This window comes from Ambystoma mexicanum, chromosome 5p (genome assembly GCF_040938575.1).
Source record: "Ambystoma mexicanum isolate Mex_15411 chromosome 5p, UKY_AmexF1_1, whole genome shotgun sequence".
Taxonomy (NCBI): Eukaryota; Metazoa; Chordata; class Amphibia; order Caudata; family Ambystomatidae; genus Ambystoma; species Ambystoma mexicanum.
Genome location: NC_090930.1, coordinates 715,328,102 through 715,355,805, shown reverse-complemented (window position 1 = coordinate 715,355,805; position 27,704 = coordinate 715,328,102). Strand labels below are relative to the sequence as shown.

The 27,704-nt window shown below is 54.0% G+C and overlaps 23 non-coding genes across 23 annotated transcripts; 10 read left to right on the top strand and 13 right to left on the bottom strand.

The window, feature by feature from the left end:
• Positions 1-647: 647 nt before the first annotated feature.
• Positions 648-719, bottom strand: TRNAE-CUC (transfer RNA glutamic acid (anticodon CUC)). The gene has a single exon. It is a non-coding gene; the product is annotated as a tRNA-Glu (tRNA).
• A 914-nt stretch (positions 720-1,633) lies between these two features.
• Positions 1,634-1,716, top strand: TRNAL-UAA (transfer RNA leucine (anticodon UAA)). The gene has a single exon. It is a non-coding gene; the product is annotated as a tRNA-Leu (tRNA).
• Positions 1,717-3,023: 1,307 nt separating this feature from the next.
• TRNAE-CUC (transfer RNA glutamic acid (anticodon CUC)) lies at positions 3,024-3,095 on the bottom strand. Its single transcript has one exon. It is a non-coding gene; the product is annotated as a tRNA-Glu (tRNA).
• A 934-nt stretch (positions 3,096-4,029) lies between these two features.
• TRNAL-UAA (transfer RNA leucine (anticodon UAA)) lies at positions 4,030-4,112 on the top strand. The gene has a single exon. It is a non-coding gene; the product is annotated as a tRNA-Leu (tRNA).
• A 1,307-nt stretch (positions 4,113-5,419) lies between these two features.
• On the bottom strand, positions 5,420-5,491 carry TRNAE-CUC (transfer RNA glutamic acid (anticodon CUC)). Its single transcript has one exon. It is a non-coding gene; the product is annotated as a tRNA-Glu (tRNA).
• A 950-nt stretch (positions 5,492-6,441) lies between these two features.
• TRNAL-UAA (transfer RNA leucine (anticodon UAA)) lies at positions 6,442-6,524 on the top strand. Its single transcript has one exon. It is a non-coding gene; the product is annotated as a tRNA-Leu (tRNA).
• Positions 6,525-7,428: 904 nt separating this feature from the next.
• TRNAE-CUC (transfer RNA glutamic acid (anticodon CUC)) lies at positions 7,429-7,500 on the bottom strand. The gene has a single exon. It is a non-coding gene; the product is annotated as a tRNA-Glu (tRNA).
• Positions 7,501-7,840: 340 nt separating this feature from the next.
• Positions 7,841-7,914, bottom strand: TRNAE-CUC (transfer RNA glutamic acid (anticodon CUC)). Its single transcript has one exon. It is a non-coding gene; the product is annotated as a tRNA-Glu (tRNA).
• Positions 7,915-8,812: 898 nt separating this feature from the next.
• Positions 8,813-8,895, top strand: TRNAL-UAA (transfer RNA leucine (anticodon UAA)). Its single transcript has one exon. It is a non-coding gene; the product is annotated as a tRNA-Leu (tRNA).
• Positions 8,896-10,203: 1,308 nt separating this feature from the next.
• On the bottom strand, positions 10,204-10,275 carry TRNAE-CUC (transfer RNA glutamic acid (anticodon CUC)). The gene has a single exon. It is a non-coding gene; the product is annotated as a tRNA-Glu (tRNA).
• Positions 10,276-11,169: 894 nt separating this feature from the next.
• Positions 11,170-11,252, top strand: TRNAL-UAA (transfer RNA leucine (anticodon UAA)). Its single transcript has one exon. It is a non-coding gene; the product is annotated as a tRNA-Leu (tRNA).
• A 904-nt stretch (positions 11,253-12,156) lies between these two features.
• Positions 12,157-12,228, bottom strand: TRNAE-CUC (transfer RNA glutamic acid (anticodon CUC)). The gene has a single exon. It is a non-coding gene; the product is annotated as a tRNA-Glu (tRNA).
• A 3,629-nt stretch (positions 12,229-15,857) lies between these two features.
• TRNAL-UAA (transfer RNA leucine (anticodon UAA)) lies at positions 15,858-15,940 on the top strand. The gene has a single exon. It is a non-coding gene; the product is annotated as a tRNA-Leu (tRNA).
• A 1,309-nt stretch (positions 15,941-17,249) lies between these two features.
• TRNAE-CUC (transfer RNA glutamic acid (anticodon CUC)) lies at positions 17,250-17,319 on the bottom strand. Its single transcript has one exon. It is a non-coding gene; the product is annotated as a tRNA-Glu (tRNA).
• A 902-nt stretch (positions 17,320-18,221) lies between these two features.
• Positions 18,222-18,304, top strand: TRNAL-UAA (transfer RNA leucine (anticodon UAA)). The gene has a single exon. It is a non-coding gene; the product is annotated as a tRNA-Leu (tRNA).
• A 1,313-nt stretch (positions 18,305-19,617) lies between these two features.
• On the bottom strand, positions 19,618-19,691 carry TRNAE-CUC (transfer RNA glutamic acid (anticodon CUC)). Its single transcript has one exon. It is a non-coding gene; the product is annotated as a tRNA-Glu (tRNA).
• Positions 19,692-20,721: 1,030 nt separating this feature from the next.
• On the top strand, positions 20,722-20,804 carry TRNAL-UAA (transfer RNA leucine (anticodon UAA)). The gene has a single exon. It is a non-coding gene; the product is annotated as a tRNA-Leu (tRNA).
• Positions 20,805-22,111: 1,307 nt separating this feature from the next.
• On the bottom strand, positions 22,112-22,183 carry TRNAE-CUC (transfer RNA glutamic acid (anticodon CUC)). The gene has a single exon. It is a non-coding gene; the product is annotated as a tRNA-Glu (tRNA).
• A 934-nt stretch (positions 22,184-23,117) lies between these two features.
• TRNAL-UAA (transfer RNA leucine (anticodon UAA)) lies at positions 23,118-23,200 on the top strand. The gene has a single exon. It is a non-coding gene; the product is annotated as a tRNA-Leu (tRNA).
• A 904-nt stretch (positions 23,201-24,104) lies between these two features.
• TRNAE-CUC (transfer RNA glutamic acid (anticodon CUC)) lies at positions 24,105-24,176 on the bottom strand. Its single transcript has one exon. It is a non-coding gene; the product is annotated as a tRNA-Glu (tRNA).
• Positions 24,177-24,516: 340 nt separating this feature from the next.
• On the bottom strand, positions 24,517-24,590 carry TRNAE-CUC (transfer RNA glutamic acid (anticodon CUC)). Its single transcript has one exon. It is a non-coding gene; the product is annotated as a tRNA-Glu (tRNA).
• Positions 24,591-25,488: 898 nt separating this feature from the next.
• Positions 25,489-25,571, top strand: TRNAL-UAA (transfer RNA leucine (anticodon UAA)). The gene has a single exon. It is a non-coding gene; the product is annotated as a tRNA-Leu (tRNA).
• Positions 25,572-26,879: 1,308 nt separating this feature from the next.
• Positions 26,880-26,951, bottom strand: TRNAE-CUC (transfer RNA glutamic acid (anticodon CUC)). Its single transcript has one exon. It is a non-coding gene; the product is annotated as a tRNA-Glu (tRNA).
• Positions 26,952-27,704: the final 753 nt, after the last annotated feature.

The following is a 27,704-nucleotide window of genomic DNA, read 5'->3' as shown; positions in this document are numbered from 1 at the left end:
GCAGGGCGACAGGACTAATATTTTCTCTACAGCTTTGGAAGAAAGAAAGCTTCCTTTTTGGGGCACAGGCCCACTTCTAGCGGCGACAGCTTCCGGTAAGGGACCATGCTGAAAAGATGCTTGGAGTTACCGCCAGGGGAGCCACGCCGCTATTGCCTGTGAGTGAAGCTACATTTGAAAGAAATATTTTTTGAGACGCAGTTGTTTGAATTTCTGTAAAAATGTCATTCAGTAAAAGCCTCTCTTCCCTGACCGGGAATCGAACCCGGGCCGCGGCGCCGAATCCTAACCACTAGACCACCAGGGAGACCGCTGGATAGCTTGGGAAGGCCGGGCAGTGGTGTCCGAGTGCACAATGCCTGCAGGTGCCTCAAAGGCCAGTCCATTGGGGGACTGGGAAGAGAGGGGGAGGGCCGAGCAGATAGGTTCTCTCCAGCGGTGAAAAAGGAAGCTGCCTTTTTTGCGTCAAGGGCAGTCTTTCCGCAGCGACAGGAGAATGAATGGGACTCTGCCATAAACACGTTTTGCGTCGCGCTGAGGGCACTTCCTCCATTTTGTGCACGCAAATCTGCATCTGGGAGCAAGATTTCCGGTCGCCAGTTAACTGCATTGCTGTAAATAAAAATGTCAGTTGTTAAAAGAGCTCCTTCCCTGACCGGGAATCCAACCCGGGCCGCGGCGGTGAGAGCGCCGAATCCTAACCACTAGACCACCAGGGACGGTGGGTGCACCCTGTTGCGTGTCGCTCAGATGGTGGCGTCCGAGTCCAAAGGCTGAGGGCCTCTGCTACAATGGGCACCAGTGCCTGCAGGTCTTCGGGGGCCGTTTCTGCTAATAAATAAATAAATAAAGAAAGAAAGAAAGAAAGAAAGAAAGAAAGAAAGAAAGAAAGAAAGAAAACAAAAACACTTGTGATGGTCTGCGAAAAGGGGAGCTTAGAGATTGAAGACAGCATCACTTTGGGAACGTTTGCGCTTTCACTTCCAAGCGCTGATATTCCTGTCTTGCTCTCCTGAAAGGACAGCCTTCCTCGCTATGAGCTTTTGTGGGTCAGTGCTGAAGCTCCCCCTAGAGGCTGCCGCTGAAGATGCACACTCACAACTAACCCTCCTTAGGAGAACTGCTTCGTGGGAGAGCACGTTTATTAAAAGGCGGCAGGCCATGATTGCCTGCGAGACACAGCAGGGTTACCATGCAGAGTTCAAAGGGGGCTTTGCTTGTACAGCAAGTGCCGGAGGGCAAGAAGGGATGACATAGGAGCTGCCCTTTTTTCGGGCTCGCACACCAAGGCCTGCACCAGCCTTCGAGGCTCAGCCTGCCTCTGGACTGCCCTAGACCACCTTTACTCAAAACACACACTCTGGTCGGGGACTCGAAGCCAGGCCCGTGGCAGTGAAAGCACCAAATCCTCACTACTAGGCCACCGGGGAAACGACTGCAGCACCCGGGAGGTTTCCGCAACCGTACTTGCAGTCAGCTGGAGGCTATTGAAATGCTGTTAAGTGAGAGACGTTTGCCGCTCGCAAGCCAATTCCATCCAACCTCCTACAGGGGGCACTCTGGGCTGGTTTTCCACTTGTTCGCCTGCTGCTGAAACAGCAAAGATTCAATTCGAAGCCCTTTGCAGCAGCTCACCAGGATGGCCGAGTGGTTAAGGCGTTGGACTTAAGATCCAATGGACAAGTGTCCGCGTGGGTTCGAGCCCCACTCCTGGTACAGGTTTTTACTCTTCTTACCTAAATGCGGCAGCAGCTTCGCGCAAGCCCTTTCCTGCTGTCTGTAGGCAGTGCCCCTACCTCAAAGCCCTGAGGCTTGAGTTCACCTGAAAAGAGCAACAAGGAATCGTTGCCCGTAGACTCTTTTCCTGGAAAACCTTTGCATTTTTGTACCATGTCCCTCGCATCCCAAGCTTAAGCCGCCAAAGTTGGCAGAGCTTGTGCAACCGCGCCAACAGCCCTACCACCCCAAAAGAAAATTGGGCAGGGATTCCCGCCTCCGCTTCCGAAACGGGCTTCCAAACGGGCGATGCCCTGACGGGTCAGCCAGTCACCGTCTAGGCCCGGTACACCCCTGTGAATAATAGAGCGTCCAACCTCAAATCAGGCTACAGGGCCCTTCAGCCCATAGAAGGAGAACCTGTCAACAAACGGGGCGAGGGCAATGCTCGGGCCCCTTGCGAAGCCTTTGCCAAGCTCCAAAGGCTGCACTTTCCCAGCAGACCACAGCTCTGTATGCAAATCAAGCAGCTACGACCCCTCCCTCCCCTGCTTTTCTCCTCCAAACCGGTACGCAACCATTTCTGCAGCCCTCTGCCCCAGGGTCCCGGGCAAGGTCTTGGTCTGATGAGGCTAGGGATGGTGGGCGAGCTCGGCTTTGGCAGGGCGACAGGACTAATATTTTCTCTACAGCTTTGGAAGAAAGAAAGCTTCCTTTTTGGGGCACAGGCCCACTTCTAGCGGCGACAGCTTCCGGTAAGGGACCATGCTGAAAAGATGCTTGGAGTTACCGCCAGGGGAGCCACGCCGCTATTGCCTGTGAGTGAAGCTACATTTGAAAGAAATATTTTTTGAGACGCAGTTGTTTGAATTTCTGTAAAAATGTCATTCAGTAAAAGCCTCTCTTCCCTGACCGGGAATCGAACCCGGGCCGCGGCGCCGAATCCTAACCACTAGACCACCAGGGAGACCGCTGGATAGCTTGGGAAGGCCGGGCAGTGGTGTCCGAGTGCACAATGCCTGCAGGTGCCTCAAAGGCCAGTCCATTGGGGGACTGGGAAGAGAGGGGGAGGGCCGAGCAGATAGGTTCTCTCCAGCAGTGAAAAAGGAAGCTGCCTTTTTTGCGTCAAGGGCAGTCTTTCCGCAGCGACAGGAGAATGAATGGGACTCTGCCATAAACACGTTTTGCGTCGCGCTGAGGGCACTTCCTCCATTTTGTGCACGCAAATCTGCATCTGGGAGCAAGATTTCCGGTCGCCAGTTAACTGCATTGCTGTAAATAAAAATGTCAGTTGTTAAAAGAGCTCCTTCCCTGACCGGGAATCCAACCCGGGCCGCGGCGGTGAGAGCGCCGAATCCTAACCACTAGACCACCAGGGACGGTGGGTGCACCCTGTTGCGTGTCGCTCAGATGGTGGCGTCCGAGTCCAAAGGCTGAGGGCCTCTGCTACAATGGGCACCAGTGCCTGCAGGTCTTCGGGGGCCGTTTCTGCTAATAAATAAATAAAGAAAGAAAGAAAGAAAGAAAGAAAGAAAGAAAGAAAGAAAGAAAGAAAGAAAGAAAGAAAGAAAGAAAGAAAACAAAAACACTTGTGATGGTCTGCGAAAAGGGGAGCTTAGAGATTGAAGACAGCATCACTTTGGGAACGTTTGCGCTTTCACTTCCAAGCGCTGATATTCCTGTCTTGCTCTCCTGAAAGGACAGCCTTCCTCGCTATGAGCTTTTGTGGGTCAGTGCTGAAGCTCCCCCTAGAGGCTGCCGCTGAAGATGCACACTCACAACTAACCCTCCTTAGGAGAACTGCTTCGTGGGAGAGCACGTTTATTAAAAGGCGGCAGGCCATGATTGCCTGCGAGACACAGCAGGGTTACCATGCAGAGTTCAAAGGGGGCTTTGCTTGTACAGCAAGTGCCGGAGGGCAAGAAGGGATGACATAGGAGCTGCCCTTTTTTCGGGCTCGCACACCAAGGCCTGCACCAGCCTTCGAGGCTCAGCCTGCCTCTGGACTGCCCTAGACCACCTTTACTCAAAACACACACTCTGGTCGGGGACTCGAAGCCAGGCCCGTGGCAGTGAAAGCACCAAATCCTCACTACTAGGCCACCGGGGAAACGACTGCAGCACCCGGGAGGTTTCCGCAACCGTACTTGCAGTCAGCTGGAGGCTATTGAAATGCTGTTAAGTGAGAGACGTTTGCCGCTCGCAAGCCAATTCCATCCAACCTCCTACAGGGGGCACTCTGGGCTGGTTTTCCACTTGTTCGCCTGCTGCTGAAACAGCAAAGATTCAATTCGAAGCCCTTTGCAGCAGCTCACCAGGATGGCCGAGTGGTTAAGGCGTTGGACTTAAGATCCAATGGACAAGTGTCCGCGTGGGTTCGAGCCCCACTCCTGGTACAGGTTTTTACTCTTCTTACCTAAATGCGGCAGCAGCTTCGCACAAGCCCTTTCCTGCTGTCTGTAGGCAGTGCCCCTACCTCAAAGCCCTGAGGCTTGAGTTCACCTGAAAAGAGCAACAAGGAATCGTTGCCCGTAGACTCTTTTCCTGGAAAACCTTTGCATTTTTGTACCATGTCCCTCGCATCCCAAGCTTAAGCCGCCAAAGTTGGCAGAGCTTGTGCAACCGCGCCAACAGCCCTACCACCCCAAAAGAAAATTGGGCAGGGATTCCCGCCTCCGCTTCCGAAACGGGCTTCCAAACGGGCGATGCCCTGACGGGTCAGCCAGTCACCGTCTAGGCCCGGTACACCCCTGTGAATAATAGAGCGTCCAACCTCAAATCAGGCTACAGGGCCCTTCAGCCCATAGAAGGAGAACCTGTCAACAAACGGGGCGAGGGCAATGCTCGGGCCCCTTGCGAAGCCTTTGCCAAGCTCCAAAGGCTGCACTTTCCCAGCAGACCACAGCTCTGTATGCAAATCAAGCAGCTACGACCCCTCCCTCCCCTGCTTTTCTCCTCCAAACCGGTACGCAACCATTTCTGCAGCCCTCTGCCCCAGGGTCCCGGGCAAGGTCTTGGTCTGATGAGGCTAGGGATGGTGGGCGAGCTCGGCTTTGGCAGGGCGACAGGACTAATATTTTCTCTACAGCTTTGGAAGAAAGAAAGCTTCCTTTTTGGGGCACAGGCCCACTTCTAGCGGCGACAGCTTCCGGTAAGGGACCATGCTGAAAAGATGCTTGGAGTTACCGCCAGGGGAGCCACGCCGCTATTGCCTGTGAGTGAAGCTACATTTGAAAGAAATATTTTTTGAGACGCAGTTGTTTGAATTTCTGTAAAAATGTCATTCAGTAAAAGCCTCTCTTCCCTGACCGGGAATCGAACCCGGGCCGCGGCGCCGAATCCTAACCACTAGACCACCAGGGAGACCGCTGGATAGCTTGGGAAGGCCGGGCAGTGGTGTCCGAGTGCACAATGCCTGCAGGTGCCTCAAAGGCCAGTCCATTGGGGGACTGGGAAGAGAGGGGGAGGGCCGAGCAGATAGGTTCTCTCCAGCGGTGAAAAAGGAAGCTGCCTTTTTTGCGTCAAGGGCAGTCTTTCCGCAGCGACAGGAGAATGAATGGGACTCTGCCATAAACACGTTTTGCGTCGCGCTGAGGGCACTTCCTCCATTTTGTGCACGCAAATCTGCATCTGGGAGCAAGATTTCCGGTCGCCAGTTAACTGCATTGCTGTAAATAAAAATGTCAGTTGTTAAAAGAGCTCCTTCCCTGACCGGGAATCGAACCCGGGCCGCGGCGGTGAGAGCGCCGAATCCTAACCACTAGACCACCAGGGACGGTGGGTGCACCCTGTTGCGTGTCGCTCAGATGGTGGCGTCCGAGTCCAAAGGCTGAGGGCCTCTGCTACAATGGGCACCAGTGCCTGCAGGTCTTCGGGGGCCGTTTCTGCTAATAAATAAATAAAGAAAGAAAGAAAGAAAGAAAGAAAGAAAGAAAGAAAGAAAGAAAGAAAGAAAGAAAGAAAGAAAGAAAGAAAGAAAGAAAGAAAGAAAACAAAAACACTTGTGATGGTCTGCGAAAAGGGGAGCTTAGAGATTGAAGACAGCATCACTTTGGGAACGTTTGCGCTTTCACTTCCAAGCGCTGATATTCCTGTCTTGCTCTCCTGAAAGGACAGCCTTCCTCGCTATGAGCTTTTGTGGGTCAGTGCTGAAGCTCCCCCTAGAGGCTGCCGCTGAAGATGCACACTCACAACTAACCCTCCTTAGGAGAACTGCTTCGTGGGAGAGCACGTTTATTAAAAGGCGGCAGGCCATGATTGCCTGCGAGACACAGCAGGGTTACCATGCAGAGTTCAAAGGGGGCTTTGCTTGTACAGCAAGTGCCGGAGGGCAAGAAGGGATGACATAGGAGCTGCCCTTTTTTCGGGCTCGCACACCAAGGCCTGCACCAGCCTTCGAGGCTCAGCCTGCCTCTGGACTGCCCTAGACCACCTTTACTCAAAACACACACTCTGGTCGGGGACTCGAAGCCAGGCCCGTGGCAGTGAAAGCACCAAATCCTCACTACTAGGCCACCGGGGAAACGACTGCAGCACCCGGGAGGTTTCCGCAACCGTACTTGCAGTCAGCTGGAGGCTATTGAAATGCTGTTAAGTGAGAGACGTTTGCCGCTCGCAAGCCAATTCCATCCAACCTCCTACAGGGGGCACTCTGGGCTGGTTTTCCACTTGTTCGCCTGCTGCTGAAACAGCAAAGATTCAATTCGAAGCCCTTTGCAGCAGCTCACCAGGATGGCCGAGTGGTTAAGGCGTTGGACTTAAGATCCAATGGACAAGTGTCCGCGTGGGTTCGAGCCCCACTCCTGGTACAGGTTTTTACTCTTCTTACCTAAATGCGGCAGCAGCTTCGCACAAGCCCTTTCCTGCTGTCTGTAGGCAGTGCCCCTACCTCAAAGCCCTGAGGCTTGAGTTCACCTGAAAAGAGCAACAAGGAATCGTTGCCCGTAGACTCTTTTCCTGGAAAACCTTTGCATTTTTGTACCATGTCCCTCGCATCCCAAGCTTAAGCCGCCAAAGTTGGCAGAGCTTGTGCAACCGCGCCAACAGCCCTACCACCCCAAAAGAAAATTGGGCAGGGATTCCCGCCTCCGCTTCCGAAACGGGCTTCCAAACGGGCGATGCCCTGACGGGTCAGCCAGTCACCGTCTAGGCCCGGTACACCCCTGTGAATAATAGAGCGTCCAACCTCAAATCAGGCTACAGGGCCCTTCAGCCCATAGAAGGAGAACCTGTCAACAAACGGGGCGAGGGCAATGCTCGGGCCCCTTGCGAAGCCTTTGCCAAGCTCCAAAGGCTGCACTTTCCCAGCAGACCACAGCTCTGTATGCAAATCAAGCAGCTACGACCCCTCCCTCCCCTGCTTTTCTCCTCCAAACCGGTACGCAACCATTTCTGCAGCCCTCTGCCCCAGGGTCCCGGGCAAGGTCTTGGTCTGATGAGGCTAGGGATGGTGGGCGAGCTCGGCTTTGGCAGGGCGACAGGACTAATATTTTCTCTACAGCTTTGGAAGAAAGAAAGCTTCCTTTTTGGGGCACAGGCCCACTTCTAGCGGCGACAGCTTCCGGTAAGGGACCATGCTGAAAAGATGCTTGGAGTTACCGCCAGGGGAGCCACGCCGCTATTGCCTGTGAGTGAAGCTACATTTGAAAGAAATATTTTTTGAGACGCAGTTGTTTGAATTTCTGTAAAAATGTCATTCAGTAAAAGCCTCTCTTCCCTGACCGGGAATCGAACCCGGGCCGCGGCGGTGAGAGCGCCGAATCCTAACCACTAGACCACCAGGGAGACCGCTTGATAGCTTGGGAAGGCCGGGCAGTGGTGTCCGAGTGCACAATGCCTGCAGGTGCCTCAAAGGCCAGTCCATTGGGGGACTGGGAAGAGAGGGGGAGGGCCGAGCAGATAGGTTCTCTCCAGCGGTGAAAAAGGAAGCTGCCTTTTTTGCGTCAAGGGCAGTCTTTCCGCAGCGACAGGAGAATGAATGGGACTCTGCCATAAACACGTTTTGCGTCGCGCTGAGGGCACTTCCTCCATTTTGTGCACGCAAATCTGCAACTGGGAGCAAGATTTCCGGTCGCCAGTTAACTGCATTGCTGTAAATAAAAATGTCAGTTGTTAAAAGAGCTCCTTCCCTGACCGGGAATCGAACCCGGGCCGCGGCGGTGAGAGCGCCCCGAATCCTAACCACTAGACCACCAGGGACGGTGGGTGCACCCTGTTGCGTGTCGCTCAGATGGTGGCGTCCGAGTCCAAAGACTGAGGGCCTCTGCTACAATGGGCACCAGTGCCTGCAGGTCTTCGGGGGCCGTTTCTGCTAAGAAAGAAAGAAAGAAAGAAAGAAAGAAAGAAAGAAAGAAAGAAAGAAAACAAAAACACTTGTGATGGTCTGCGAAAAGGGGAGCTTAGAGATTGAAGACAGCATCACTTTGGGAACGTTTGCGCTTTCACTTCCAAGCGCTGATATTCCTGTCTTGCTCTCCTGAAAGGACAGCCTTCCTCGCTATGAGCTTTTGTGGGTCAGTGCTGAAGCTCCCCCTAGAGGCTGCCGCTGAAGATGCACACTCACAACTAACCCTCCTTAGGAGAACTGCTTCGTGGGAGAGCACGTTTATTAAAAGGCGGCAGGCCATGATTGCCTGCGAGACACAGCAGGGTTACCATGCAGAGTTCAAAGGGGGCTTTGCTTGTACAGCAAGTGCCGGAGGGCAAGAAGGGATGACATAGGAGCTGCCCTTTAGTCGGGCTCGCACACCAAGGCCTGCACCAGCCTTCGAGGCTCAGCCTGCCTCTGGACTGCCCTAGACCACCTTTACTCAAAGCACACACTCTGGTCGGGGACTCGAAGCCAGGCCCGTGGCAGTGAAAGCACCAAATCCTCACCACTAGGCCACCGGGGAAACGACTGCAGCACCCGGGAGGTTTCCGCAACCGTACTTGCAGTCAGCTGGAGGCTATTGAAATGCTGTTAAGTGAGAGACGTTTGCCGCTCGCAAGCCAATTCCATCCAACCTCCTGCAGGGGGCACTCTGGGCTGGTTTTCCACTTGTTCGCCTGCTGCTGAAACAGCAAAGATTCAATTCGAAGCCCTTTGCAGCAGCTCACCAGGATGGCCGAGTGGTTAAGGTGTTGGACTTAAGATCCAATGGACAAGTGTCCGCGTGGGTTCGAGCCCCACTCCTGGTACAGGTTTTTACTCTTCTTACCTAAATGCGGCAGCAGCTTCGCACAAGCCCTTTCCTGCTGTCTGTAGGCAGTGCCCCTACCTCAAAGCCCTGAGGCTTGAGTTCACCTGAAAAGAGCAACAAGGAATCGTTGCCCGTAGACTCTTTTCCTGGAAAACCTTTGCATTTTTGTACCATGTCCCTCGCATCCCAAGCTTAAGCCGCCAAAGTTGGCAGAGCTTGTGCAACCCCGCCAACAGCCCTACCACCCCAAAAGAAAATTGGGCAGGGATTCCCGCCTCCGCTTCCTCACGGCTTCCGAAACGGGCGATGCCCTGACGGGTCAGCCAGTCACCGTCTAGGCCCGGTACACCCCTGTGAATAATAGAGCGTCCAACCTCAAATCAGGCTACAGGGCCCTTCAGCCCATAGAAGGAGAACCTGTCAACAAACGGGGCGAGGGCAATGCTCGGGCCCCTTGCGAAGCCTTTGCCAAGCTCCAAAGGCTGCACTTTCCCAGCAGACCACAGCTCTGTATGCAAATCAAGCAGCTACGACCCCTCCCTCCCCTGCTTTTCTCCTCCAAACCGGTACGCAACCATTTCTGCAGCCCTCTGCCCCAGGGTCCCGGGCAAGGTCTTGGTCTGATGAGGCTAGGGATGGTGGGCGAGCTCGGCTTTGGCAGGGCGACAGGACTAATATTTTCTCTACAGCTTTGGAAGAAAGAAAGCTTCCTTTTTGGGGCACAGGCTCACTTCTAGCGGCGACAGCTTCCGGTAAGGGACCATGCTGAAAAGATGCTTGGAGTTACCGCCAGGGGAGCCACGCCGCTATTGCCTGTGAGTGAAGCTACATTTGAAAGAAATATTTTTTGAGACGCAGTTGTTTGAATTTCTGTAAAAATGTCATTCAGTAAAAGCCTCTCTTCCCTGCTCGGGAATCGAACCCGGGCCGCGGAGCGCCGAATCCTAACCACTAGACCACCAGGGAGACCGCTGGATAGCTCGGGAAGGCCGGGCAGTGGTGTCCGAGTGCACAATGCCTGCAGGTGCCTCAAAGGCCAGTCCATTGGGGGACTGGGAAGAGAGGGGGAGGGCCGAGCAGATAGGTTCTCTCCAGCGGTGAAAAAGGAAGCTGCCTTTTTTGCGTCAAGGGCAGTCTTTCCGCAGCGACAGGAGAATGAATGGGACTCTGCCATAAACACGTTTTGCGTCGCGCTGAGGGCACTTCCTCCATTTTGTGCACGCAAATCTGCATCTGGGAGCAAGATTTCCGGTCGCCAGTTAACTGCATTGCTGTAAATAAAAATGTCAGTTGTTAAAAGAGCTCCTTCCCTGACCGGGAATCGAACCCGGGCCGCGGCGGTGAGAGCGCCGAATCCTAACCACTAGACCACCAGGGACGGTGGGTGCACCCTGTTGCGTGTCGCTCAGATGGTGGCGTCCGAGTCCAAAGGCTGAGGGCCTCTGCTACAATGGGCACCAGTGCCTGCAGGTCTTCGGGGGCCGTTTCTGCTAATAAATAAATAAATAAAGAAAGAAATAAAGAAAGAAAGAAAGAAAACAAAAACACTTGTGATGGTCTGCGAAAAGGGGAGCTTAGAGATTGAAGACAGCATCACTTTGGGAACGTTTGCGCTTTCACTTCCAAGCGCTGATATTCCTGTCTTGCTCTCCTGAAAGGACAGCCTTCCTCGCTATGAGCTTTTGTGGGTCAGTGCTGAAGCTCCCCCTAGAGGCTGCCGCTGAAGATGCACACTCACAACTAACCCTCCTTAGGAGAACTGCTTCGTGGGAGAGCACGTTTATTAAAAGGCGGCAGGCCATGATTGCCTGCGAGACACAGCAGGGTTACCATGCAGAGTTCAAAGGGGGCTTTGCTTGTACAGCAAGTGCCGGAGGGCAAGAAGGGATGACATAGGAGCTGCCCTTTTTTCGGGCTCGCACACCAAGGCCTGCACCAGCCTTCGAGGCTCAGCCTGCCTCTGGACTGCCCTAGACCACCTTTACTCAAAGCACACACTCTGGTCAGGGACTCGAAGCCAGGCCCGTAGCAGTGAAAGCACCAAATCCTCACTACTAGGCCACCGGGGAAACGACTGCAGCACCCGGGAGGTTTCCGCAACCGTACTTGCAGTCAGCTGGAGGCTATTGAAATGCTGTTAAGTGAGAGACGTTTGCCGCTCGCAAGCCAATTCCATCCAACCTCCTACAGGGGGCACTCTGGGCTGGTTTTCCACTTGTTCGCCTGCTGCTGAAACAGCAAAGATTCAATTCGAAGCCCTTTGCAGCAGCTCACCAGGATGGCCGAGTGGTTAAGGCGTTGGACTTAAGATCCAATGGACAAGTGTCCGCGTGCGTTCGAGCCCCACTCCTGGTACAGGTTTTTACTCTTCTTACCTAAATGCGGCAGCAGCTTCGCACAAGCCCTTTCCTGCTGTCTGTAGGCAGTGCCCCTACCTCAAAGCCCTGAGGCTTGAGTTCACCTGAAAAGAGCAACAAGGAATCGTTGCCCGTAGACTCTTTTCCTGGAAAACCTTTGCATTTTTGTACCATGTCCCTCGCATCCCAAGCTTAAGCCGCCAAAGTTGGCAGAGCTTGTGCAACCGCGCCAACAGCCCTACCACCCCAAAAGAAAATTGGGCAGGGATTCCCGCCTCCGCTTCCGAAACGGGCTTCCAAACGGGCGATGCCCTGACGGGTCAGCCAGTCACCGTCTAGGCCCGGTACACCCCTGTGAATAATAGAGCGTCCAACCTCAAATCAGGCTACAGGGCCCTTCAGCCCATAGAAGGAGAACCTGTCAACAAACGGGGCGAGGGCAATGCTCGGGCCCCTTGCGAAGCCTTTGCCAAGCTCCAAAGGCTGCACTTTCCCAGCAGACCACAGCTCTGTATGCAAATCAAGCAGCTACGACCCCTCCCTCCCCTGCTTTTCTCCTCCAAACCGGTACGCAACCATTTCTGCAGCCCTCTGCCCCAGGGTCCCGGGCAAGGTCTTGGTCTGATGAGGCTAGGGATGGTGGGCGAGCTCGGCTTTGGCAGGGCGACAGGACTAATATTTTCTCTACAGCTTTGGAAGAAAGAAAGCTTCCTTTTTGGGGCACAGGCCCACTTCTAGCGGCGACAGCTTCCGGTAAGGGACCATGCTGAAAAGATGCTTGGAGTTACCGCCAGGGGAGCCACGCCGCTATTGCCTGTGAGTGAAGCTACATTTGAAAGAAATATTTTTTGAGACGCAGTTGTTTGAATTTCTGTAAAAATGTCATTCAGTAAAAGCCTCTCTTCCCTGACCGGGAATCGAACCCGGGCCGCGGCGGTGAGAGCGCCGAATCCTAACCACTAGACCACCAGGGAGACCGCTGGATAGCTCGGGAAGGCCGGGCAGTGGTGTCCGAGTGCACAATGCCTGCAGGTGCCTCAAAGGCCAGTCCATTGGGGGACTGGGAAGAGAGGGGGAGGGCCGAGCAGATAGGTTCTCTCCAGCGGTGAAAAAGGAAGCTGCCTTTTTTGCGTCAAGGGCAGTCTTTCCGCAGCGACAGGAGAATGAATGGGACTCTGCCATAAACACGTTTTGCGTCGCGCTGAGGGCACTTCCTCCATTTTGTGCACGCAAATCTGCATCTGGGAGCAAGATTTCCGGTCGCCAGTTAACTGCATTGCTGTAAATAAAAATGTCAGTTGTTAAAAGAGCTCCTTCCCTGACCGGGAATCGAACCCGGGCCGCGGCGGTGAGAGGACGGTGGGTGCACCCTGTTACGTGTCGCTCAGATGGTGGCGTCCGAGTCCAAAGGCTGAGGGCCTCTGCTACAATGGGCACCAGTGCCTGCAGGTCTTCGGGGGCCGTTTCTGCTAATAAATAAATAAATAAATAAAGAAATAAAGAAAGAAAGAAAGAAAACAAAAACACTTGTGATGGTCTGCGAAAAGGGGAGCTTAGAGATTGAAGACAGCATCACTTTGGGAACGTTTGCGCTTTCACTTCCAAGCGCTGATATTCCTGTCTTGCTCTCCTGAAAGGACAGCCTTCCTCGCTATGAGCTTTTGTGGGTCAGTGCTGAAGCTCCCCCTAGAGGCTGCCGCTGAAGATGCACACTCACAACTAACCCTCCTTAGGAGAACTGCTTCGTGGGAGAGCACGTTTATTAAAAGGCGGCAGGCCATGATTGCCTGCGAGACACAGCAGGGTTACCATGCAGAGTTCAAAGGGGGCTTTGCTTGTACAGCAAGTGCCGGAGGGCAAGAAGGGATGACATAGGAGCTGCCCTTTAGTCGGGCTCGCACACCAAGGCCTGCACCAGCCTTCGAGGCTCAGCCTGCCTCTGGACTGCCCTAGACCACCTTTACTCAAAGCACACACTCTGGTCGGGGACTCGAAGCCAGGCCCGTGGCAGTGAAAGCACCAAATCCTCACCACTAGGCCACCGGGGAAACGACTGCAGCACCCGGGAGGTTTCCGCAACCGTACTTGCAGTCAGCTGGAGGCTATTGAAATGCTGTTAAGTGAGAGACGTTTGCCGCTCGCAAGCCAATTCCATCCAACCTCCTGCAGGGGGCACTCTGGGCTGGTTTTCCACTTGTTCGCCTGCTGCTGAAACAGCAAAGATTCAATTCGAAGCCCTTTGCAGCAGCTCACCAGGATGGCCGAGTGGTTAAGGTGTTGGACTTAAGATCCAATGGACAAGTGTCCGCGTGCGAGCCCCACTCCTGGTACAGGTTTTTACTCTTCTTACCTAAATGCGGCAGCAGCTTCGCACAAGCCCTTTCCTGCTGTCTGTAGGCAGTGCCCCTACCTCAAAGCCCTGAGGCTTGAGTTCACCTGAAAAGAGCAACAAGGAATCGTTGCCCGTAGACTCTTTTCCTGGAAAACCTTTGCATTTTTGTACCATGTCCCTCGCATCCCAAGCTTAAGCCGCCAAAGTTGGCAGAGCTTGTGCAACCCCGCCAACAGCCCTACCACCCCAAAAGAAAATTGGGCAGGGATTCCCGCCTCCGCTTCCTCACGGCTTCCGAAACGGGCGATGCCCTGACGGGTCAGCCAGTCACCGTCTAGGCCCGGTACACCCCTGTGAATAATAGAGCGTCCAACCTCAAATCAGGCTACAGGGCCCTTCAGCCCATAGAAGGAGAACCTGTCAACAAACGGGGCGAGGGCAATGCTCGGGCCCCTTGCAAAGCCTTTGCCAAGCTCCAAAGGCTGCACTTTCCCAGCAGACCACAGCTCTGTATGCAAATCAAGCAGCTACAACCCCTCCCTCCCCTGCTTTTCTCCTCCAAACCGGTACGCAACCATTTCTGCAGCCCTCTGCCCCAGGGTCCCGGGCAAGGTCTTGGTCTGATGAGGCTAGGGATGGTGGGCGAGCTCGGCTTTGGCAGGGCGACAGGACTAATATTTTCTCTACAGCTTTGGAAGAAAGAAAGCTTCCTTTTTGGGGCACAGGCTCACTTCTAGCGGCGACAGCTTCCGGTAAGGGACCATGCTGAAAAGATGCTTGGAGTTACCGCCAGGGGAGCCACGCCGCTATTGCCTGTGAGTGAAGCTACATTTGAAAGAAATATTTTTTGAGACGCAGTTGTTTGAATTTCTGTAAAAATGTCATTCAGTAAAAGCCTCTCTTCCCTGACCGGGAATCGAACCCGGGCCGCGGAGCGCCGAATCCTAACCACTAGACCACCAGGGAGACCGCTGGATAGCTCGGGAAGGCCGGGCAGTGGTGTCCGAGTGCACAATGCCTGCAGGTGCCTCAAAGGCCAGTCCATTGGGGGACTGGGAAGAGAGGGGGAGGGCCGAGCAGATAGGTTCTCTCCAGCGGTGAAAAAGGAAGCTGCCTTTTTTGCGTCAAGGGCAGTCTTTCCGCAGCGACAGGAGAATGAATGGGACTCTGCCATAAACATGTTTTGCGTCGCGCTGAGGGCACTTCCTCCATTTTGTGCACGCAAATCTGCATCTGGGAGCAAGATTTCCGGTCGCCAGTTAACTGCATTGCTGTAAATAAAAATGTCAGTTGTTAAAAGAGCTCCTTCCCTGACCGGGAATCGAACCCGGGCCGCGGCGCCGAATCCTAACCACTAGACCACCAGGGACGGTGGGTGCACCCTGTTGCGTGTCGCTCAGATGGTGGCGTCCGAGTCCAAAGGCTGAGGGCCTTTGCTACAATGGGCACCAGTGCCTGCAGGTCTTCGGGGGCCGTTTCTGCTAATAAATAAATAAATAAATAAATAAAGAAAGAAAGAAAGAAAGAAAGAAAGAAAACAAAAACACTTGTGATGGTCTGCGAAAAGGGGAGCTTAGAGATTGAAGACAGCATCACTTTGGGAACGTTTGCGCTTTCACTTCCAAGCGCTGATATTCCTGTCTTGCTCTCCTGAAAGGACAGCCTTCCTCGCTATGAGCTTTTGTGGGTCAGTGCTGAAGCTCCCCCTAGAGGCTGCCGCTGAAGATGCACACTCACAACTAACCCTCCTTAGGAGAACTGCTTCGTGGGAGAGCACGTTTATTAAAAGGCGGCAGGCCATGATTGCCTGCGAGACACAGCAGGGTTACCATGCAGAGTTCAAAGGGGGCTTTGCTTGTACAGCAAGTGCCGGAGGGCAAGAAGGGATGACATAGGAGCTGCCCTTTTTTCGGGCTCGCACACCAAGGCCTGCACCAGCCTTCGAGACTCAGCCTGCCTCTGGACTGCCCTAGACCACCTTTACTCAAAGCACACACTCTGGTCGGGGACTCGAAGCCAGGCCCGTGGCAGTGAAAGCACCAAATCCTCACTACTAGGCCACCGGGGAAACGACTGCAGCACCCGGGAGGTTTCCGCAACCGTACTTGCAGTCAGCTGGAGGCTATTGAAATGCTGTTAAGTGAGAGACGTTTGCCGCTCGCAAGCCAATTCCATCCAACCTCCTACAGGGGGCACTCTGGGCTGGTTTTCCACTTGTTCGCCTGCTGCTGAAACAGCAAAGATTCAATTCGAAGCCCTTTGCAGCAGCTCACCAGGATGGCCGAGTGGTTAAGGCGTTGGACTTAAGATCCAATGGACAAGTGTCCGCGTGGGTTCGAGCCCCACTCCTGGTACAGGTTTTTACTCTTCTTACCTAAATGCGGCAGCAGCTTCGCACAAGCCCTTTCCTGCTGTCTGTAGGCAGTGCCCCTACCTCAAAGCCCTGAGGCTTGAGTTCACCTGAAAAGAGCAACAAGGAATCGTTGCCCGTAGACTCTTTTCCTGGAAAACCTTTGCATTTTTGTACCATGTCCCTCGCATCCCAAGCTTAAGCCGCCAAAGTTGGCAGAGCTTGTGCAACCGCGCCAACAGCCCTACCACCCCAAAAGAAAATTGGGCAGGGATTCCCACCTCCGCTTCCGAAACGGGCTTCCAAACGGGCGATGCCCTGACGGGTCAGCCAGTCACCGTCTAGGCCCGGTACACCCCTGTGAATAATAGAGCGTCCAACCTCAAATCAGGCTACAGGGCCCTTCAGCCCATAGAAGGAGAACCTGTCAACAAACGGGGCGAGGGCAATGCTCGGGCCCCTTGCGAAGCCTTTGCCAAGCTCCAAAGGCTGCACTTTCCCAGCAGACCACAGCTCTGTATGCAAATCAAGCAGCTACGACCCCTCCCTCCCCTGCTTTTCTCCTCCAAACCGGTACGCAACCATTTCTGCAGCCCTCTGCCCCAGGGTCCCGGGCAAGGTCTTGGTCTGATGAGGCTAGGGATGGTGGGCGAGCTCGGCTTTGGCAGGGCGACAGGACTAATATTTTCTCTACAGCTTTGGAAGAAAGAAAGCTTCCTTTTTGGGGCACAGGCTCACTTCTAGCGGCGACAGCTTCCGGTAAGGGACCATGCTGAAAAGATGCTTGGAGTTACCGCCAGGGGAGCCACGCCGCTATTGCCTGTGAGTGAAGCTACATTTGAAAGAAATATTTTTCGAGACGCAGTTGTTTGAATTTCTGTAAAAATGTCATTCAGTAAAAGCCTCTCTTCCCTGACCGGGAATCGAACCCGGGCCGTGGAGCGCCGAATCCTAACCACTAGACCACCAGGGAGACCGCTGGATAGCTCGGGAAGGCCGGGCAGTGGTGTCCGAGTGCACAATGCCTGCAGGTGCCTCAAAGGCCAGTCCATTGGGGGACTGGGAAGAGAGGGGGAGGGCCGAGCAGATAGGTTCTCTCCAGCGGTGAAAAAGGAAGCTGCCTTTTTTGCGTCAAGGGCAGTCTTTCCGCAGCGACAGGAGAATGAATGGGACTCTGCCATAAACACGTTTTGCGTCGCGCTGAGGGCACTTCCTCCATTTTGTGCACGCAAATCTGCATCTGGGAGCAAGATTTCCGGTCGCCAGTTAACTGCATTGCTGTAAATAAAAATGTCAGTTGTTAAAAGAGCTCCTTCCCTGACCGGGAATCGAACCCGGACCGGCGGTGAGAGCGCCGAATCCTAACCACTAGACCACCAGGGACGGTGGGTGCACCCTGTTGCGTGTCGCTCAGATGGTGGCGTCCGAGTCCAAAGGCTGAGGGCCTCTGCTACAATGGGCACCAGTGCCTGCAGGTCTTCGGGGGCCGTTTCTGCTAATAAATAAATAAATAAATAAATAAATAAAGAAATAAAGAAAGAAAGAAAGAAAACAAAAACACTTGTGATGGTCTGCGAAAAGGGGAGCTTAGAGATTGAAGACAGCATCACTTTGGGAACGTTTGCGCTTTCACTTCCAAGCGCTGATATTCCTGTCTTGCTCTCCTGAAAGGACAGCCTTCCTCGCTATGAGCTTTTGTGGGTCAGTGCTGAAGCTCCCCCTAGAGGCTGCCGCTGAAGATGCACACTCACAACCAACCCTCCTTAGGAGAACTGCTTCGTGGGAGAGCACGTTTATTAAAAGGCGGCAGGCCATGATTGCCTGCGAGACACAGCAGGGTTACCATGCAGAGTTCAAAGGGGGCTTTGCTTGTACAGCAAGTGCCGGAGGGCAAGAAGGGATGACATAGGAGCTGCCCTTTTTTCGGGCTCGCACACCAAGGCCTGCACCAGCCTTCGAGGCTCAGCCTGCCTCTGGACTGCCCTAGACCACCTTTACTCAAAGCACACACTCTGGTCGGGGACTCGAAGCCAGGCCCGTGGCAGTGAAAGCACCAAATCCTCACCACTAGGCCACCGGGGAAACGACTGCAGCACCCGGGAGGTTTCCGCAACCGTACTTGCAGTCAGCTGGAGGCTATTGAAATGCTGTTAAGTGAGAGACGTTTGCCGCTCGCAAGCCAATTCCATCCAACCTCCTGCAGGGGGCACTCTGGGCTGGTTTTCCACTTGTTCGCCTGCTGCTGAAACAGCAAAGATTCAATTCGAAGCCCTTTGCAGCAGCTCACCAGGATGGCCGAGTGGTTAAGGCGTTGGACTTAAGATCCAATGGACAAGTGTCCGCGTGGGTTCGAGCCCCACTCCTGGTACAGGTTTTTACTCTTCTTACCTAAATGCGGCAGCAGCTTCGCACAAGCCCTTTCCTGCTGTCTGTAGGCAGTGCCCCTACCTCAAAGCCCTGAGGCATGAGTTCACCTGAAAAGAGCAACAAGGAATCGTTGCCCGTAGACTCTTTTCCTGGAAAACCTTTGCATTTTTGTACCATGTCCCTCGCATCCCAAGCTTAAGCCGCCAAAGTTGGCAGAGCTTGTGCAACCGCGCCAACAGCCCTACCACCCCAAAAGAAAATTGGGCAGGGATTCCCGCCTCCGCTTCCGAAACGGGCTTCCAAACGGGCGATGCCCTGACGGGTCAGCCAGTCACCGTCTAGGCCCGGTACACCCCTGTGAATAATAGAGCGTCCAACCTCAAATCAGGCTACAGGGCCCTTCAGCCCATAGAAGGAGAACCTGTCAACAAACGGGGCGAGGGCAATGCTCGGGCCCCTTGCGAAGCCTTTGCCAAGCTCCAAAGGCTGCACTTTCCCAGCAGACCACAGCTCTGTATGCAAATCAAGCAGCTACGACCCCTCCCTCCCCTGCTTTTCTCCTCCAAACCGGTACGCAACCATTTCTGCAGCCCTCTGCCCCAGGGTCCCGGGCAAGGTCTTGGTCTGATGAGGCTAGGGATGGTGGGCGAGCTCGGCTTTGGCAGGGCGACAGGACTAATATTTTCTCTACAGCTTTGGAAGAAAGAAAGCTTCCTTTTTGGGGCACAGGCCCACTTCTAGCGGCGACAGCTTCCGGTAAGGGACCATGCTGAAAAGATGCTTGGAGTTACCGCCAGGGGAGCCACGCCGCTATTGCCTGTGAGTGAAGCTACATTTGAAAGAAATATTTTTTGAGACGCAGTTGTTTGAATTTCTGTAAAAATGTCATTCAGTAAAAGCCTCTCTTCCCTGACCGGGAATCGAACCCGGGCCGCGGTGAGAGCGCCGAATCCTAACCACTAGACCACCAGGGAGACCGCTGGATAGCTCGGGAAGGCCGGGCAGTGGTGTCCGAGTGCACAATGCCTGCAGGTGCCTCAAAGGCCAGTCCATTGGGGGACTGGGAAGAGAGGGGGAGGGCCGAGCAGATAGGTTCTCTCCAGCGGTGAAAAAGGAAGCTGCCTTTTTTGCGTCAAGGGCAGTCTTTCCGCAGCGACAGGAGAATGAATGGGACTCTGCCATAAACACGTTTTGCGTCGCGCTGAGGGCACTTCCTCCATTTTGTGCACGCAAATCTGCATCTGGGAGCAAGATTTCCGGTCGCCAGTTAACTGCATTGCTGTAAATAAAAATGTCAGTTGTTAAAAGAGCTCCTTCCCTGACCGGGAATCGAACCCGTGCCGCGGCGGTGAGAGCGCCCCGAATCCTAACCACTAGACCACCAGGGACGGTGGGTGCACCCTGTTGCGTGTCGCTCAGATGGTGGCGTCCGAGTCCAAAGACTGAGGGCCTCTGCTACAATGGGCACCAGTGCCTGCAGGTCTTCGGGGGCCGTTTCTGGAAAGAAAGAAAGAAAGAAAGAAAGAAAGAAAGAAAGAAAGAAAGAAAGAAAGAAAGAAAGAAAGAAAGAAAGAAAGAAAGAAAGAAAGAAAGAAAGAAAGAAAGAAAGAAAGAAAGAAAGAAAGAAAGAAAGAAAGAAAGAAAGAAAGAAAGAAAGAAAGAAAGAAAGAAAGAAAGAAAGAAAACAAAAACACTTGTGATGGTCTGCGAAAAGGGGAGCTTAGAGATTGAAGACAGCATCACTTTGGGAACGTTTGCGCTTTCACTTCCAAGAGCTGATATTCCTGTCTTGCTCTCCTGAAAGGACAGCCTTCCTCGCTATGAGCTTTTGTGGGTCAGTGCTGAAGCTCCCCCTAGAGGCTGCCGCTGAAGATGCACACTCACAACTAACCCTCCTTAGGAGAACTGCTTCGTGGGAGAGCACGTTTATTAAAAGGCGGCAGGCCATGATTGCCTGCGAGACACAGCAGGGTTACCATGCAGAGTTCAAAGGGGGCTTTGCTTGTACAGCAAGTGCCGGAGGGCAAGAAGGGATGACATAGGAGCTGCCCTTTTTTCGGGCTCGCACACCAAGGCCTGCACCAGCCTTCGAGGCTCAGCCTGCCTCTGGACTGCCCTAGACCACCTTTACTCAAAGCACACACTCTGGTCGGGGACTCGAAGCCAGGCCCGTAGCAGTGAAAGCACCAAATCCTCACTACTAGGCCACCGGGGAAACGACTGCAGCACCCGGGAGGTTTCCGCAACCGTACTTGCAGTCAGCTGGAGGCTATTGAAATGCTGTTAAGTGAGAGACGTTTGCCGCTCGCAAGCCAATTCCATCCAACCTCCTACAGGGGGCACTCTGGGCTGGTTTTCCACTTGTTCGCCTGCTGCTGAAACAGCAAAGATTCAATTCGAAGCCCTTTGCAGCAGCTCACCAGGATGGCCGAGTGGTTAAGGCGTTGGACTTAAGATCCAATGGACAAGTGTCCGCGTGCGTTCGAGCCCCACTCCTGGTACAGGTTTTTACTCTTCTTACCTAAATGCGGCAGCAGCTTCGCACAAGCCCTTTCCTGCTGTCTGTAGGCAGTGCCCCTACCTCAAAGCCCTGAGGCTTGAGTTCACCTGAAAAGAGCAACAAGGAATCGTTGCCCGTAGACTCTTTTCCTGGAAAACCTTTGCATTTTTGTACCATGTCCCTCGCATCCCAAGCTTAAGCCGCCAAAGTTGGCAGAGCTTGTGCAACCGCGCCAACAGCCCTACCACCCCAAAAGAAAATTGGGCAGGGATTCCCGCCTCCGCTTCCGAAACGGGCTTCCAAACGGGCGATGCCCTGACGGGTCAGCCAGTCACCGTCTAGGCCCGGTACACCCCTGTGAATAATAGAGCGTCCAACCTCAAATCAGGCTACAGGGCCCTTCAGCCCATAGAAGGAGAACCTGTCAACAAACGGGGCGAGGGCAATGCTCGGGCCCCTTGCGAAGCCTTTGCCAAGCTCCAAAGGCTGCACTTTCCCAGCAGACCACAGCTCTGTATGCAAATCAAGCAGCTACGACCCCTCCCTCCCCTGCTTTTCTCCTCCAAACCGGTACGCAACCATTTCTGCAGCCCTCTGCCCCAGGGTCCCGGGCAAGGTCTTGGTCTGATGAGGCTAGGGATGGTGGGCGAGCTCGGCTTTGGCAGGGCGACAGGACTAATATTTTCTCTACAGCTTTGGAAGAAAGAAAGCTTCCTTTTTGGGGCACAGGCCCACTTCTAGCGGCGACAGCTTCCGGTAAGGGACCATGCTGAAAAGATGCTTGGAGTTACCGCCAGGGGAGCCACGCCGCTATTGCCTGTGAGTGAAGCTACATTTGAAAGAAATATTTTTTGAGACGCAGTTGTTTGAATTTCTGTAAAAATGTCATTCAGTAAAAGCCTCTCTTCCCTGACCGGGAATCGAACCCGGGCCGCGGCGCCGAATCCTAACCACTAGACCACCAGGGAGACCGCTGGATAGCTTGGGAAGGCCGGGCAGTGGTGTCCGAGTGCACAATGCCTGCAGGTGCCTCAAAGGCCAGTCCATTGGGGGACTGGGAAGAGAGGGGGAGGGCCGAGCAGATAGGTTCTCTCCAGCGGTGAAAAAGGAAGCTGCCTTTTTTGCGTCAAGGGCAGTCTTTCCGCAGCGACAGGAGAATGAATGGGACTCTGCCATAAACACGTTTTGCGTCGCGCTGAGGGCACTTCCTCCATTTTGTGCACGCAAATCTGCATCTGGGAGCAAGATTTCCGGTCGCCAGTTAACTGCATTGCTGTAAATAAAAATGTCAGTTGTTAAAAGAGCTCCTTCCCTGACCGGGAATCGAACCCGGGCCGCGGCGGTGAGAGCGCCGAATCCTAACCACTAGACCACCAGGGACGGTGGGTGCACCCTGTTGCGTGTCGCTCAGATGGTGGCGTCCGAGTCCAAAGGCTGAGGGCCTCTGCTACAATGGGCACCAGTGCCTGCAGGTCTTCGGGGGCCGTTTCTGCTAATAAATAAATAAATAAAGAAAGAAAGAAAGAAAGAAAGAAAGAAAGAAAGAAAGAAAGAAAGAAAGAAAGAAAGAAAGAAAGAAAACAAAAACACTTGTGATGGTCTGCGAAAAGGGGAGCTTAGAGATTGAAGACAGCATCACTTTGGGAACGTTTGCGCTTTCACTTCCAAGCGCTGATATTCCTGTCTTGCTCTCCTGAAAGGACAGCCTTCCTCGCTATGAGCTTTTGTGGGTCAGTGCTGAAGCTCCCCCTAGAGGCTGCCGCTGAAGATGCACACTCACAACTAACCCTCCTTAGGAGAACTGCTTCGTGGGAGAGCACGTTTATTAAAAGGCGGCAGGCCATGATTGCCTGCGAGACACAGCAGGGTTACCATGCAGAGTTCAAAGGGGGCTTTGCTTGTACAGCAAGTGCCGGAGGGCAAGAAGGGATGACATAGGAGCTGCCCTTTTTTCGGGCTCGCACACCAAGGCCTGCACCAGCCTTCGAGGCTCAGCCTGCCTCTGGACTGCCCTAGACCACCTTTACTCAAAACACACACTCTGGTCGGGGACTCGAAGCCAGGCCCGTGGCAGTGAAAGCACCAAATCCTCACTACTAGGCCACCGGGGAAACGACTGCAGCACCCGGGAGGTTTCCGCAACCGTACTTGCAGTCAGCTGGAGGCTATTGAAATGCTGTTAAGTGAGAGACGTTTGCCGCTCGCAAGCCAATTCCATCCAACCTCCTACAGGGGGCACTCTGGGCTGGTTTTCCACTTGTTCGCCTGCTGCTGAAACAGCAAAGATTCAATTCGAAGCCCTTTGCAGCAGCTCACCAGGATGGCCGAGTGGTTAAGGCGTTGGACTTAAGATCCAATGGACAAGTGTCCGCGTGGGTTCGAGCCCCACTCCTGGTACAGGTTTTTACTCTTCTTACCTAAATGCGGCAGCAGCTTCGCACAAGCCCTTTCCTGCTGTCTGTAGGCAGTGCCCCTACCTCAAAGCCCTGAGGCTTGAGTTCACCTGAAAAGAGCAACAAGGAATCGTTGCCCGTAGACTCTTTTCCTGGAAAACCTTTGCATTTTTGTACCATGTCCCTCGCATCCCAAGCTTAAGCCGCCAAAGTTGGCAGAGCTTGTGCAACCGCGCCAACAGCCCTACCACCCCAAAAGAAAATTGGGCAGGGATTCCCGCCTCCGCTTCCGAAACGGGCTTCCAAACGGGCGATGCCCTGACGGGTCAGCCAGTCACCGTCTAGGCCCGGTACACCCCTGTGAATAATAGAGCGTCCAACCTCAAATCAGGCTACAGGGCCCTTCAGCCCATAGAAGGAGAACCTGTCAACAAACGGGGCGAGGGCAATGCTCGGGCCCCTTGCGAAGCCTTTGCCAAGCTCCAAAGGCTGCACTTTCCCAGCAGACCACAGCTCTGTATGCAAATCAAGCAGCTACGACCCCTCCCTCCCCTGCTTTTCTCCTCCAAACCGGTACGCAACCATTTCTGCAGCCCTCTGCCCCAGGGTCCCGGGCAAGGTCTTGGTCTGATGAGGCTAGGGATGGTGGGCGAGCTCGGCTTTGGCAGGGCGACAGGACTAATATTTTCTCTACAGCTTTGGAAGAAAGAAAGCTTCCTTTTTGGGGCACAGGCCCACTTCTAGCGGCGACAGCTTCCGGTAAGGGACCATGCTGAAAAGATGCTTGGAGTTACCGCCAGGGGAGCCACGCCGCTATTGCCTGTGAGTGAAGCTACATTTGAAAGAAATATTTTTTGAGACGCAGTTGTTTGAATTTCTGTAAAAATGTCATTCAGTAAAAGCCTCTCTTCCCTGACCGGGAATCGAACCCGGGCCGCGGCGGTGAGAGCGCCGAATCCTAACCACTAGACCACCAGGGAGACCGCTTGATAGCTTGGGAAGGCCGGGCAGTGGTGTCCGAGTGCACAATGCCTGCAGGTGCCTCAAAGGCCAGTCCATTGGGGGACTGGGAAGAGAGGGGGAGGGCCGAGCAGATAGGTTCTCTCCAGCGGTGAAAAAGGAAGCTGCCTTTTTTGCGTCAAGGGCAGTCTTTCCGCAGCGACAGGAGAATGAATGGGACTCTGCCATAAACACGTTTTGCGTCGCGCTGAGGGCACTTCCTCCATTTTGTGCACGCAAATCTGCAACTGGGAGCAAGATTTCCGGTCGCCAGTTAACTGCATTGCTGTAAATAAAAATGTCAGTTGTTAAAAGAGCTCCTTCCCTGACCGGGAATCGAACCCGGGCCGCGGCGGTGAGAGCGCCCCGAATCCTAACCACTAGACCACCAGGGACGGTGGGTGCACCCTGTTGCGTGTCGCTCAGATGGTGGCGTCCGAGTCCAAAGACTGAGGGCCTCTGCTACAATGGGCACCAGTGCCTGCAGGTCTTCGGGGGCCGTTTCTGCTAAGAAAGAAAGAAAGAAAGAAAGAAAGAAAGAAAGAAAGAAAGAAAGAAAACAAAAACACTTGTGATGGTCTGCGAAAAGGGGAGCTTAGAGATTGAAGACAGCATCACTTTGGGAACGTTTGCGCTTTCACTTCCAAGCGCTGATATTCCTGTCTTGCTCTCCTGAAAGGACAGCCTTCCTCGCTATGAGCTTTTGTGGGTCAGTGCTGAAGCTCCCCCTAGAGGCTGCCGCTGAAGATGCACACTCACAACTAACCCTCCTTAGGAGAACTGCTTCGTGGGAGAGCACGTTTATTAAAAGGCGGCAGGCCATGATTGCCTGCGAGACACAGCAGGGTTACCATGCAGAGTTCAAAGGGGGCTTTGCTTGTACAGCAAGTGCCGGAGGGCAAGAAGGGATGACATAGGAGCTGCCCTTTAGTCGGGCTCGCACACCAAGGCCTGCACCAGCCTTCGAGGCTCAGCCTGCCTCTGGACTGCCCTAGACCACCTTTACTCAAAGCACACACTCTGGTCGGGGACTCGAAGCCAGGCCCGTGGCAGTGAAAGCACCAAATCCTCACCACTAGGCCACCGGGGAAACGACTGCAGCACCCGGGAGGTTTCCGCAACCGTACTTGCAGTCAGCTGGAGGCTATTGAAATGCTGTTAAGTGAGAGACGTTTGCCGCTCGCAAGCCAATTCCATCCAACCTCCTGCAGGGGGCACTCTGGGCTGGTTTTCCACTTGTTCGCCTGCTGCTGAAACAGCAAAGATTCAATTCGAAGCCCTTTGCAGCAGCTCACCAGGATGGCCGAGTGGTTAAGGTGTTGGACTTAAGATCCAATGGACAAGTGTCCGCGTGGGTTCGAGCCCCACTCCTGGTACAGGTTTTTACTCTTCTTACCTAAATGCGGCAGCAGCTTCGCACAAGCCCTTTCCTGCTGTCTGTAGGCAGTGCCCCTACCTCAAAGCCCTGAGGCTTGAGTTCACCTGAAAAGAGCAACAAGGAATCGTTGCCCGTAGACTCTTTTCCTGGAAAACCTTTGCATTTTTGTACCATGTCCCTCGCATCCCAAGCTTAAGCCGCCAAAGTTGGCAGAGCTTGTGCAACCCCGCCAACAGCCCTACCACCCCAAAAGAAAATTGGGCAGGGATTCCCGCCTCCGCTTCCTCACGGCTTCCGAAACGGGCGATGCCCTGACGGGTCAGCCAGTCACCGTCTAGGCCCGGTACACCCCTGTGAATAATAGAGCGTCCAACCTCAAATCAGGCTACAGGGCCCTTCAGCCCATAGAAGGAGAACCTGTCAACAAACGGGGCGAGGGCAATGCTCGGGCCCCTTGCGAAGCCTTTGCCAAGCTCCAAAGGCTGCACTTTCCCAGCAGACCACAGCTCTGTATGCAAATCAAGCAGCTACGACCCCTCCCTCCCCTGCTTTTCTCCTCCAAACCGGTACGCAACCATTTCTGCAGCCCTCTGCCCCAGGGTCCCGGGCAAGGTCTTGGTCTGATGAGGCTAGGGATGGTGGGCGAGCTCGGCTTTGGCAGGGCGACAGGACTAATATTTTCTCTACAGCTTTGGAAGAAAGAAAGCTTCCTTTTTGGGGCACAGGCTCACTTCTAGCGGCGACAGCTTCCGGTAAGGGACCATGCTGAAAAGATGCTTGGAGTTACCGCCAGGGGAGCCACGCCGCTATTGCCTGTGAGTGAAGCTACATTTGAAAGAAATATTTTTTGAGACGCAGTTGTTTGAATTTCTGTAAAAATGTCATTCAGTAAAAGCCTCTCTTCCCTGCTCGGGAATCGAACCCGGGCCGCGGAGCGCCGAATCCTAACCACTAGACCACCAGGGAGACCGCTGGATAGCTCGGGAAGGCCGGGCAGTGGTGTCCGAGTGCACAATGCCTGCAGGTGCCTCAAAGGCCAGTCCATTGGGGGACTGGGAAGAGAGGGGGAGGGCCGAGCAGATAGGTTCTCTCCAGCGGTGAAAAAGGAAGCTGCCTTTTTTGCGTCAAGGGCAGTCTTTCCGCAGCGACAGGAGAATGAATGGGACTCTGCCATAAACACGTTTTGCGTCGCGCTGAGGGCACTTCCTCCATTTTGTGCACGCAAATCTGCATCTGGGAGCAAGATTTCCGGTCGCCAGTTAACTGCATTGCTGTAAATAAAAATGTCAGTTGTTAAAAGAGCTCCTTCCCTGACCGGGAATCGAACCCGGGCCGCGGCGGTGAGAGCGCAGAATCCTAACCACTAGACCACCAGGGACGGTGGGTGCACCCTGTTGCGTGTCGCTCAGATGGTGGCGTCCGAGTCCAAAGGCTGAGGGCCTCTGCTACAATGGGCACCAGTGCCTGCAGGTCTTCGGGGGCCGTTTCTGCTAATAAATAAATAAATAAAGAAAGAAATAAAGAAAGAAAGAAAGAAAACAAAAACACTTGTGATGGTCTGCGAAAAGGGGAGCTTAGAGATTGAAGACAGCATCACTTTGGGAACGTTTGCGCTTTCACTTCCAAGCGCTGATATTCCTGTCTTGCTCTCCTGAAAGGACAGCCTTCCTCGCTATGAGCTTTTGTGGGTCAGTGCTGAAGCTCCCCCTAGAGGCTGCCGCTGAAGATGCACACTCACAACTAACCCTCCTTAGGAGAACTGCTTCGTGGGAGAGCACGTTTATTAAAAGGCGGCAGGCCATGATTGCCTGCGAGACACAGCAGGGTTACCATGCAGAGTTCAAAGGGGGCTTTGCTTGTACAGCAAGTGCCGGAGGGCAAGAAGGGATGACATAGGAGCTGCCCTTTTTTCGGGCTCGCACACCAAGGCCTGCACCAGCCTTCGAGGCTCAGCCTGCCTCTGGACTGCCCTAGACCACCTTTACTCAAAGCACACACTCTGGTCAGGGACTCGAAGCCAGGCCCGTAGCAGTGAAAGCACCAAATCCTCACTACTAGGCCACCGGGGAAACGACTGCAGCACCCGGGAGGTTTCCGCAACCGTACTTGCAGTCAGCTGGAGGCTATTGAA